We start from the raw sequence: 13170 nt of genomic DNA, 5'->3' as shown, positions 1-13170 counted from the left end.
ATTAAAATGAAGGATCTTCTTTCCAAAATTAGAACTGAAAAACGTAGCCGTTTTCGAGAATAGCATTTAATTTTAAAAAGAGGTTCTAGAAATTTTATTTAAAATTAGGTCTAGAACAGTGAAACTAAAAAGGTAACTTTAAAAGGGTGATGCTAGTGTGACAGTGACTGTTTGGAGCCAGAACAATATCGAAAACAGGAAATACCAAATACCCATTTTTGTAAGTTACTAACCCACTTATCTAATTGTTTCTATGGATTACCTTTCCAGTATTTTCACATTGGCCTCATGTAAAGTGCTTTTTTATATCATGGCAAAGCCACCGCGTTGTGACACGTGGCATTTCTACAAAATCAGAAAAAAACTCAATTTATAGCAGAGATAATGTTAGAGAACCAGTGCGAGCTATCGAGATGTCGTCTCACACTGTTATATATTTCATGCATAACGATGCTCAAGGAAGAGATAATTTATGAGAAAGAGAAGACAGAAGGTATCAACTGTTTGCAGGTGCACGTGACTTCTAACTCTAATTAGCCGTGAGGGTAAATGACTCTCTGTGTCGGAAATCAGCGAGAATTTTTTTTCTAATTTTAAACTTAGAATGACAGATGTCACTCAGCAAATATTTGCTGAGAACATGAGGCATAGCGGACGATTTCAGTCATGCCGATCTCATAAATCCACTCTCATTCCAGAGCTGTACTTCGATTATGTGAAAGTAAAAGACTTCAGGGATGTTTTAATAAGTTTCCGTCTAGAAATGAGTAATATAAATACGCAAAAATTGTTTGTGCAGGATAGAACAGAAGAATACAAGCATATGTCCATTTTGCAGAAGTCTTACAGAAGACAAAGCTCACTTTTTTCTCCCAATATGTAGATTTTTGTCTAGAGTATCTACAACGAAGAACAGTATCTTGTTAAGTATTGTCATGCGATAAAGCAGGAAGAAAAAAGACAGTTGATTTATACACAAATTTTTTTAAGATAAGAAGGCCGACACCGAACTTGTATCATGTGAAGTATGAGCGCTGCCTCCGAATCCTGCATGATGCATATGGCTATACATGTCTAGTGGTTTTAATGATATTGTCGGTATTAGAGAGTGAACATAGCTTGTGCATGCAGTGTGTGTATATATATATATGATAGGTATGAGATGGGTATGAACAAACATGTGATTGAATGAGTGTGAGGATGGCTATTTTCAGCTCACCTGTAAAAGTGACAATGGCTGGATTGGCCTTAAGACAATGAAATTTTTGACTTCTCTCTCTCCTTCCTCTCTCTCTTCTTCTCACTCTCTCACCCACACACACACACCGAGTGAAAGGAAATGGACTGTGAACAAGTGTTACTGTGTTTAGGGGGTAGAAGGGTGATAGATAAAGGAGAGGGATGAAGATGGGGGTCGAGGAACAGAGAATACGAGGGAGAGAGAGAGAAGGAAAGATATATCTCGATATCACATTTCGGCGGAGACAGTACCGAATGACTTGTGTGGGAGAGACCAATAATTGCCGCTCAGCAATCTTGTAATTGTTTTCAGACATCCTAGACTCGCACAGTCACCGGGTGCAGACCTAACTTTAGTAACACGCACGTCACCGGGTGCAGTCATAACTCTAGCATCACCCACGCTAAAATCAGAAGCCATGAGCACGATGCGGAACGGATAAAGCCTCCACTGACAGTCGCCATTGCTTACCTCCGTTTCCTCGTCAGCTTTGACCTCTGACAACCCCTCGAGGAGACAAAACACGTCACGACGAGGAGGGGGGTCTCTTAGATTCTTCATGCGAGGCCGGAACCTGCTCTGGTTAATGACGGGACCACGTGCTGGTGACCGAGCCGAGCGACTGGAGGTCCCTTACATTACTCATGATGTTCTGCCAGAAACACTTTAGGCCCTTGTGCTTGGCGGATACAAGGTTTTTATTACCGAGCGCACTCCGTCCCTGATGGGCTTTATCCCGCCGAATGACCCCGACTCGGAGGCAGCAGGGATGAATGTCAGTAGTCGACACTCCCTTCAGAGTACGACAGTCTCCTGGCTTCTGTTTGATGTCATCCACTGCTTGGTTCACTCAGTAAGGTCAAACTGCCTCTTCACACCAGGTGGTGGATCTGTTTACTTTGAGCACCCGACTGTCAGTTTGACCTTTAACGAGTCATCGGTTATTACTAGAAAACCTTTTTTAATTTGGTTTTTGTCTGGGGATGACTTCGAAACTAAACATGCCATAGGTGCAATAAGCAAGAATTGTGCATTAACCTGATGCAAGTTTTAATATGTTGTTTATTAATTATTCATTACAAATATAATTGTTATCAGCACCTGAGGCTAAAAGACATAAAAAAATCAGACACCTTCCCCCAATATACACCACACAATAGGTGAAGGGAAAGGTTTAATTCTTTTAAGTTCATCCATTTTGAACCCTCTTTCCATCGCATCATTTGCTGGGTGTAAAACTATGTTACTGCAGTAACTGGATTTATTCGTGTTAGAAATAATTTGTGAATCGTCCGCACGTGACCATAACAATAAAATCCAAGGACATTCTGCCCCTAAAGATAAACTGACACCATTAACAATGTTTTGTCCCGGAAAGAATAAAATATTGATGACGATTAGCTGTTCTGGAGATGGGTTCATAACAGTGCTGGTTGTGTGATAATGCCGAGCAGTCAAGTATTAATACTATATAAGCATTTTAGCTCACTACTGGGACAACGACAGAGACCTCGGTTGATAACATGACAGGAGCTGAGTTTTTATCACCACCACAACAACACAACAACAACAACAACAACAACAACCACCACCACAACAACAACATCACACTACATTCTGGCATTTCTTGCAGTGAGATGCGTTCACTTTTGCTCGTTTATTTATTTTGTAAAAAAAATATTTCAAAGCAATAGAAATGAAAAGACCAAAAGCAAAAAAGTTGACGTCCGAATGAAATATGCAGATTTTAATTTCATCTGATAAAATAAAAAAAAAATTATTCACTTAATGAATCTGTAAATGAAAAAAATCACCCTAAGACATATATCTATCTGGTGTAAATTTGCGTGGGTGATTTTTTAAAAATAAGTTTTATATTATATCCTTAGAGCAACAGGAAATGAACTACATACATGCAGTGTAAGTAAACAAAGCCCTTTTCTTGGCCATTCAGTCTGTCTCCATTGCTGCTTCCTTAGAAGTGATCAGCCTGGCAAAGCATAAAATTTTCTTATTTGAGAAATTCTTTCGAGACCCTGTTTATGTGATTATGTGACTCGCCATCGATTGTCAATACCCAGCAGGCGAATTAATAAAGATTGGATCTATTCTGGTCCGAGGCGGCGAAATTTCTGTTACAGAGCGAGACATGACATGATGACTTTGAAGAGTCGTGAGGATGCGAACCAAAGGACGAGCTTTTCGACTGAATTCACCGTCGTAATTTGGCCTTTGTGCAGCCTGGCTGACGGTCCAACATCATCATCAAGAGGATTCCGTCCAGCGGAAATGACGATTGCGTTTGGAAGGCGCAAAAACTCGTGTCAGACAAGCGGCCAAGCACCGCGCATGCGTCATCCGGTGTCGCTGAGAGGGAGGGCCGCGACGGAGGATGATTTAGACGACTCCAATAATATCGAAAGAGCGCTTTGATCGGAATTTAAAGAAGTTTGGGATTTTTGGCTTTTGCAGTTAGCGCACAGGCACACAGTGGTGCCCACCTGCACGTCTGAATAAAATCTCTTCTCTCTCTCTTCTTCACTCTCCCCCTCCAATGTGTTCCGTGAATTAAGGAAGTCGGACACTCAAGATTTCAAGTTTTAAAAAAGTGCTGTCAACTTCTAAGGTTTTATTTTTGTGTACATTAAAAGGTTCCTGAAAACACCTTCAAGGACCGCATTTATGAAGCGAGAATAAGTTTCTTCATTGGGGGAAAAAATCAGGAACTGAAGAAAAAGCGTCTTGTTTTCATAGTTACAGACTCCGCGGTCACCACTTCATGTCTTTTTTTTTTTTTTTTTTTTTTTTTTTTTTAAAAAACCGTAGCATCTTTGGTATTGCTTTAAAACTACGGTTTCAGGTGTAAAAAATATATGCAAGGACTGCACACCGGTCTATAACTTCGGAAACGAAATCCTTTTCCTTGGTTCCCCATGTTGCTAGGGCAACGACTTGCCCTTGTTTCATAACTGGGGTACCAGCAAGATTTGCATTTACGCTCTCAATATTTCTCTATTGTTTTGTTCTAATGGAGTTCTGAATACCAGTTTGCAGTAGAACAAAGAGACCATGCGGTTAGCTTCCGATTTCTCAAATAAAGATTTCCTGAGGCCGCACTTTTGTCGCAAAGTTACAAAGCGATGCTTGGATTCCGTGAACACTTCTTTGTGTTTCTTACCTCAGGGCATCTTTGACACCTTTATAACTACAGCTCCAGGGGTAAAACATCATCTAAGATGGACACCGATTATAACCTCCGAAGCATGACGCTAGTCCTGAGTTTCCCATGTTGCTCCTAAGAAACGATTTTCCCTCACTTCTTAACTGCCGCCCCAGATGAGCTGTAGCTACGGATGGGAGGAGGATGAGTGTTATTTTCTCTTTCTTTCTCTCCGTGTGTGTGTGTGTGAGAGAGAAAGATAATAGATGCTCACATCCTTACTGGAGCTATGCTGAAGCAATGAATCGAACTGTGTGTGTGTGTGAAAGAGAGAGACAGAAGAGAAAAGGGGATCAAAAAAGGAAAGACTGAATAACGTTGGGGAGGAGGAAGGACAGAGTATATCCGCTGAATCATCATTAAATCGAGTTTCCACGGGATTAAATGTACTGTTAGCTGTAGACTGACCGTTCAGCAGCATCAACAGGCCAGGATATGTCTTCTGTAGTCCCCCACCCAAGTGCACCAAGGGAAGATAACGTTACTGAGCGCGAAGACAGTATCTTTTGCAACTTTGTTCATGAAATATCCATTGACTAGCATTCCCCAGAGACAAGCCTGGCCAGAAAACGAACCCGAAAGACTGGCCCCAGTGGAGCCAGGAACAATCTGAGTCATCGTTACGCGAAATCCATTAGGTATCAATTTGTAATGTATTGGTCGTTCATTTGCGAGCTAAATGTTCCTGCAGATCGTTATGATTAGAGCCCACACTGTTTCACTGCCATAGTTTTAATGATCGGACCAGTCTAGGTATTGAGAACGTAGAAGACAGAAAGAAAGATATAAGGGTTTAAAACTACTATATTTCTGACAAGCTGAGTGCCAGAGTCTGGAATGGCAAAACATAAAAGGGGAGAAAACACTCGACATATGTTTGGATTTGAAGGACAGGCTTACTTCTCTTGCTTGGCTAATCTGCAAAATTGTACTATTTCGTGTGGCAGTGAATGTATAGAAGCAACACACTCATTTATCTACGCACTCACACCTTTACTGCGCGCCTTTACTGTTCGTTCAGTCACATGTACACAACAAAAGCAGGGCTGGCAAAAGACAAAATAAAACTGAAGACACTCAAGTATCGGGAACCAGGTTACTTTAATGTAACTAGGTTTTCGTAACAAGCACGATGTTGAGAGCCGATGTACGTTTGATGACTGCAAAGAATACTTCGTGTTCGTACATTTTTCATTGGCCAAAACCATGTGTTCATTATACAGACCGTCTGGGATATGATGGGAATGCTGGTTTTTGTTTTTTTTTTAACTCTTGAGGGGCCATAGCTATGAAGCAGAATTAGATCCACATCCACAGGTTTGTTTTATTTCTGCCAGTACCTATAGTCATAGTAAGTCCTTTGTAGCCGCAGCTGCTGACCAAGATGAGGTCTGCTCTTGTTTCTAATTACAGTTAATCCTGAGGTGGGCGACTTCTGTTTCTAGACTGCGCCCCATTCTGTTGCTGAACCAACGCTAATCATCATGCTACCGACGTTTGGCAAAAAGATGTATGATACTTCCCAAGAGATTGTCTGCAACAATAGAAAAATTGTTCTGAACTGTCAATATGCCTACTTGAAAATTGGATGCAGAAGAAAACTTTAACATCTAGTAATTTTTGGTTGTCTTAATTCCCTTGAAATAATAGGGAGAATTTCTAGGAGTTGAAACAAAAATCCAGCACTAGACTATATAAAAAATACGCATAATTTAAAACCTGTGAAACATTATGAAAAAACTATGTTTATAATTAATAGAGCTATAAGTGAGTTTTTTTTTAGCAGATAACCATCTGAACTAAGCTTATATATTTGTTTCCTGTTGTGTTTCTGTTTTGTTTGTTTGTTTGTCTGTTGTGTTTTTGTTTGTTTGTTTTGTTGTTGGTGGTGTCGTTAGTTATTTGGTTTTTTTTTCTTCTAATATTAGCCTAGACCTAAACAATCCTCCTGCTGTGGAAGACCAGTTGCCATTCGATTACGAATCAAGGGAGGCTACGCAGTAATAACTAAAGAATATACGAGTTGTTTCCCGTTAAATGAATTGCGCTTCGCTGAAACAGAAAATAGAATATTTAGAACCACCTACGGCTGATATCATCAGTATGGGCATAACTTTCAGGTAATGTAAGCGGTTAGTACGGACATGCAACTAGTTACAGGACTTTGTTGATGATATTGTTCCTCTTCTCTGTTTTAATCTTTGAGTCCTCCAGATAACTATTTATGTTCTTCACAGCTGCATTCGTTATTAAGACATTTGTTGTTCACTCTAAAATTGATTTCATGGAGAGAGCGACTAAAATAATTATGGTTTACAATTAGCAGTGACAAAGAATATGGAATAAAAATGTTTTTAAATATAAACTTGCGTTTTAAGCTCATTAAAGTGTGCACAAACGAAAACAAGAAAAAAAAAAGAATAAAGCCGCCCAAATACAAACAGAACAAAAACTAAATCAGTAAGTAAAATACAAAAAACTTTATCTTTTGCTAAAAATAATAACACAAAATTAAACAAGCCAAATTACCCTCCACAGAATCAGTCGCGTCCAAGAAGTAATAAATTATTGAATAGTCGATAAATGACCAAGTTTTGAAACGGTTTTTAACAGTTCTGTCAAAAAAGAAACTTGTAGTCGAAGCTTTTAATGTAACATTGTGGGGCTAGACAAGACAAGACAAAATGTTGTTCCACATGATTAATTATTAGTGGTCCCTGTTTCCGAAGAAAAAGCCAATTAATAAAAGTGCAGACCGTCAGAATTGAAAGAAGCTTCCTGGTCCCTGACATCTGATGTTAAGAAGACAACCAGTGATCTTGACAGGTCATATTTTCTGGAAAAAAGGACAAAGAAAACTCATTTATGATATTTATTTTTACTGCATCTCAATACAGTTCCATTCATGTGTGTTTCTCTTTCATTTCTCCTCTTATGAGGATATATAACAACTTGAATCACCTTTCTTCTCTTTTGTCAAACAGTCTGAAAGTCATTGGTTACTACACTCAGTTTCTCGCCAAGCCCTGAGCGTTTCCATGGCATTCGTTCGTAACTTTTAGACTTGAAGGCCGCTGCTCTCGAGTAAACATGGACGTCACTTCCGCTTGAAAGAGCATGACCACAGTTAGCAGAACAGTTGGTAGATTAATCTGGAAGCATAGTTCGAAAAAATATATTGAAACAGAAGAGAGAAACATGCAACAATGAAAGCAAGTGAAAGAACATTGCATTTTTAATTTTTAATTAATTAAAAAAGCGATTTTATGTCCGTTAATACCGTGAGCAGTACTTTTTAACAGCAGCAGCAAAACAATATTATCTCTCCAGAAAAAAACATTCATGCAGAATAGACAATTTGTTTCATTAGTACGTTGGCAACGTCATTAATTTTTGAAAAAATGACAGTTCGGCAAAAACCTTCCTGGCGTTAAAGAAAAATTGCAGCAACCATGATGCTAATCTCGTGCAACTCTGCGCTTTTCCATCCTGGCTTGACGGTTATCTCTTTACAGTCGTCTGTTCCACCAGCCACCCCTTGGGGTGTATCGCGATACAGCGATACAAATCGGTCATCGCGCTAAAAGCTGGCGTACGAATAACAGCTCGTTATGATACGGTGTCAGATGGGCTTCATATGGAACCAGCAAGTGTTGTGGCCTTGGGAACTGATGCACCAATGAATTCAACACCACCCATCTTCAGTCTTCGAAGGTACGGACATCCTCTGCGTCAGGCTTTTCAGCAACCATTGAACGATGTCGCAACATCCATAGTGAAGACGAAAACATCACTGCCCACGATGGTCTGAGTTTTGTCCTGTTCACGAAAACTTTTTTCTCTCTCTCTCCTTTTTAAAGGGATATGTCTGAGAAAATTTGGGATTACCGTAAACAGACTGCGAATAATGGCCGTCGTGTTCTCCGAACAAACTCGATTTTAAATATGCTTTTGCTCTCAGAAATGTTCGAAAATGCAGAAGGAAGTAAAAAAAGCTCACACAGGTTTATAGCTTGTTTGCGACAGACCCTTCGGAATCTGCAAACAGTGCAAGGCGTATATGATCCTAATGTCTAAGCGAAGAAATAAAATGAGTATTTAAAAAAAAAAAAAAAAAAAGACGCAATGAAACATTATTTTACCCTATTTAGTGATTGTTAAATAAAAGTGTTTTTTAAATATTTATTTTATTTTAAAGATTTTAATCATTTTTATCACGGAGCTCTTCTAATCGCAAAAGCTTCTCGGCTTCAGTCTCCGACAATAATTTGTCTTAAGCTTTTTGCCTCTTCTTTTCTAAGGACCTCTTTTTCGCGCTGTGGTTTCATCCATCTGTGTTCTCTCTCAAGGAAAGGATTTAACATCGCATTTAGTGAGTTAGGGAGTGGAGTGTCGTCGCAAAGTGATGGTTGCTAATTTAGTATCCACCTGTCTGACTGACTCGCATCATTCTATTTATACAGGCTTTCAAATTCTTGACACCTCGGTAAACATGAGAAACTATCAACACAATATTTTTGCACCTGTTATTTTTCTATGCTGGTCAGCACTCGGAACGTGCGACACTTACGGGAACTCCTACATACACACGCAAGGGTCTTCCTGCCAAGGTTTTTTAACGTCTCTAAAGGGTCGAGTCTTTTGTTTTACGGGATTATTTTTTTTAATGCATCATCCAAGGGGAGGAACTATTGCGTGTTTGAATTTTATTAATGATTTTTTTCGTTTTACTTTTTGATTTCCTGCTTAGAGACCAAATTAGGGGAGATGGCCTATAGTTTACTAGTCTTGCTATAAATGATTTATTATGGCATTGTCACCGGAAATGAGTAACTGATGAACATTTCAGATCTCTAGGACGAGGGGAAGTGAGCGAAAATTGATTACAAAATTCGATGAATATATACATAGTGATTTAAATAAAAGTGTGTGTAAAAAAAATGAAGAAAACTACAGCACCCATGGAGGACAAGACTTCCGCCTATAGGTCTTGCTTAGAACCGGTAAGTCTATATCTTTATGAGAACACCTGTACCTGCTGACCTGGCAAATGGCCAGCACCTCCCAGGGTCCTGACGTCACGCGCTGCTCAAGGTGGGCTCAGTTCCCTCCATCAAACAGCGATCAACAATGCATCTACGTAACGCACGCACACAACCGCACTGACAAGCGTTTGCCAGCAGTCGCAAAACACTGTCAATTATTTAGTGACAATCTATCTATTTATTTATGCATGAACACTATCCCGTTTCGTGTTCTTCGCTCTCCTTTTTTCTGAAAAAAGTGGAAATTTTTTCAACAGTTACCCCTAGTTTTGTTCTATTGATTCTCTTTGTTCTACCCATTCTTCTTTGTATTTTTCTATTGTTATTGCTGGTAAGTACGTTTCTTCCAACTTTTGCTAAGAGTAATAGTAATGTATAAAAGTAAAGGTATTTATATATTCATTCACCTTATGAAAGAATTTCAAACTTTTTAAGTGTCGTTTTTTCCCTTCACTTTCCTTTCCTTTCTTTCTGTTTGTCTTTCTGTATGTCTGTGTCTCTGGTTTAATTAGCAGAAAAAGCCAAACCTATTTCATTCTATGTTCAATACAAACTGAGGACAGTACAATTGAAAGGATTGACAGGTAAAACAGTAGCAGATTTGTTAAAACTTACTAGTAGTAAGATATATAACATACAATCCCTGCAAACCTCTAACACTCAAACTTAACTGTGTATTAGGACTAAAGCCAAACTCTAAGGTTAAGAGGAAAAGATTGGGTTATCTCAGTAATTAAAGGTTTGACAATGAAACGATGCTAATAAATTAATTATTGTTTTCCTTCCAGCGTTTGTCGTTTATCAAGGATGTCTTCACCTCTCACAAAGAATTGAGCTTTCTCGAGCTATACACAACAAAACCAACCAAGCGATTGCTATTTTAAATAAAATATACAGGTATTGTCAGTAATGGATCACTCAACGCTTAGAGATTCATGGGCAGTTCGAATTCCGGGGGGAAATATAGGAGAAATTTGTTATCGAAATCGTGTTATTGTATCAGATCATATCCTACATCAGATAGACCAAAATCAAACGAGCGCGCACACACATTCAAGCACATTCCTACACAAAGGATCAACGAATAGAACCAACAAATAAACATCGGAATACAAGACATACCTCAGAGCACAATTAAAACATTAAAATACTATTCAATCACATCCCCTTAGTTAACTGGAGACAGATTACCTATATAGCTGGATAGTGTATGAGCAGTTTGAACACGAGCAGTTTGAACGATTCCAATAGGTTATAATTATGTCCCTTTCTTGGGAAACCAACTCTAGACTCGTCCTCCGAACATTACACTTATCTTGTCTACAACGTGTCCCCTGTTATTAAAAGCCCGTGGATTTTTTATTTGTTCATGACCTGTGGGTACTATACAGTCTGTCTGGACAGTCCGAAGTCCACTATTCACTAACCACTGAGTAGTGTGGATTGACGGTTGTATAAAGACAATCCGTAGATACGTTTCGAAATAATTTACTCATACTTACCTTCTTCATTGCTGTCCACTGTTGGCCTGCGTATTCAGAGCCTCAGCTGTGGTTTGACCAGGAGGCACCAATGGTCTTTATGTGGTCAGACAGATGAAGTTTCATTGGTGAATGCGTCACGACGGAAAAGGATGAGTGGGTGTATGGGGGAGGGGAGGAGCGGCGGTGGGAGGTAGAAACAAGTTCCGCTTCTAGAATGTACGGCGTCAAAATTACCTGTAGTTAGATGGGGAGCCTGGGAGATTTTTGGAAAGACAAAACTAGGCCGGCGTCGTGCCTGGGAGACTTGACAATCTTCAATCCTCTGGAGGTCGGTGGAACGATAAAGAGACGGACTTGGCATCTGTAGTGGGTAGATGCGGGTAACCACTGGTGGGAATTCATCTCGTAGCTGAGTAATCGCAGATTAATGGAAATATTTGGACTGAACTGACCACCGGCACACGACTCACCGTCTACTCTACCATTCGAATGATGCAATGCATGGTATCTAAGTCTATGTGCGATAAACATAGAGAGATTGATAAGAGGAGGAGTAAGGCAAAAAAGAACGAAGAAATAAAGCTTATGCTTCTGTAGTGTAAGGTGCTGACGTCTATGTGTGGTTGTTTTTTTTTTTAGTTACCTTATTAACCTCATATTTTGATGACATTTGATGTACCTGCGTGCATTTGTGTGTTTGTGTGTGCGTGCGTACATGCTGAAACACGTTTATTACGCAAGTTATAAATATGTATGTGTGTTTATGTGAGTGCATTAGCAGATGAAGTTTTTGGAATTGTGTTTTGGAATTGAATTTGCTGCAGATGCTGTGCCGTATTGTTTCTGGTTCAAGTTTTGTACATACAATATATGTGCAATTGTCTTTATTTCAGATTTTAAAAGCCTTGCAGTCATGGCTTCAGGTCAATGTTCCATCCGCCTTTAGTCCTTGCTACTCCTCGAGCAGAATAGTGCAGCAACACGATACTGTTGCGGTTTCTGCAACAACTGGTGTTTTATACGAATGGGTTGTTAGCCCAAAGCAAAACATTTCAGTGTTCGGCTTGGTTGGACCTGCGCCATGTTGCACCAACGGGGTGGTCTACCCGCCTTCCTCTAGGTCTTTGTTGGTCAGTGACGTATGTCGTGTTAAGCAATCGGGTGCCACACGTTTCATTCTCGCAAGCACGCTCACAACCACACAGACACAACATACACTCAAACACCCGATGCTGGTGACTCGCCCAATCATCCCTCAGTGACGCGCACACGTGAGAACAGTGCAAAACACGTTTATTAACGAATGAAGAAAAAAAGGAACTAGAAAAAGAAAAGAACAAATAAGGGAACAAAGGATCGCAGAGACAGAATGGACAACCCAAACAACCATGCAAATCCCCTCCTTCCCGACACAACCTGTGGAAACAAGTCCTTGCGAACAAGAATTGAAAAGGGAGAATCAAACTTGACGGACGTGGCGACAGGAAGGGTATGGGCTGGGCACTAGCCAGTAACCTTGCTAGGGGATACAATGCTACTATTACATAATACATAAGACATTACATGATACCTTAAGTATGACATTAATTATACATTAAAAGAACAACCCCGTAAGACCGGACTCTCCGGGACCGGGAGCCAGCAGCGCGAGAAACTTCACTCAAAGACGTGTCCTGTCAGAGCGATTATTTTTCCCTCCAACACTATTTCGTACTCAAAGGGAGTTTGTTTTGCCTTCAAAAGATTTTATGTAGAAAACTCTGGAAGTTTCAAAAACAAATTTCTGGAAGAAGACGAATGAGAATGTGAGAGCTATAATTCGGTGTGGGGTTGGAAAGGTGGCATCGCAAGACTGAACAAAGTTCTATTAGTTGATTCTTGCAGAGCCACAAGGATTGAGGGAAAGAAAACAAGTAGTCCTTTAAGCTGCAGCCCGTAAATAAAGGCTGTATTACGACAAAGCAGTTGACAGACAAAAACCACAAGTAACATCGACTTGCTGAATGACAACCTTCGTGAACCAACTCGTCTACTTACCTAACTCATTCTTACGTGCGACTGGTCTTACAGGATAATTATTCCACGTGCACTTGGCAATTCTCATCTGCCTTTTGAAAAGAGATTAAAAAATCTCACTCACCACTACTTCGCAAAAGTAGTCTCCCTGCTCCAGCTTTTTTA

The 13170-nt window shown here is 39.8% G+C and overlaps 1 long non-coding RNA gene across 1 annotated transcript; it reads right to left on the bottom strand.

Annotated features, from left to right (window-relative positions):
- Positions 1–5065: 5065 nt before the first annotated feature.
- On the bottom strand, positions 5066–11185 carry LOC112570020. Its single transcript, XR_003100572.1, has 4 exons — positions 11008–11185; positions 7422–7612; positions 7217–7296; positions 5066–5994 (listed from the first exon to the last, which is right to left on the bottom strand). It is a non-coding gene; the product is annotated as an uncharacterized LOC112570020 (long non-coding RNA).
- Positions 11186–13170: the final 1985 nt, after the last annotated feature.

The sequence above is a fragment of the Pomacea canaliculata genome, linkage group LG1 (genome assembly GCF_003073045.1).
Source record: "Pomacea canaliculata isolate SZHN2017 linkage group LG1, ASM307304v1, whole genome shotgun sequence".
NCBI lineage: Eukaryota > Metazoa > Mollusca > Gastropoda > Architaenioglossa > Ampullariidae > Pomacea > Pomacea canaliculata.
The sequence above is the reverse complement of the archived record's forward strand: the minus strand, read 5'-3'. Positions and strand labels throughout refer to the sequence as shown.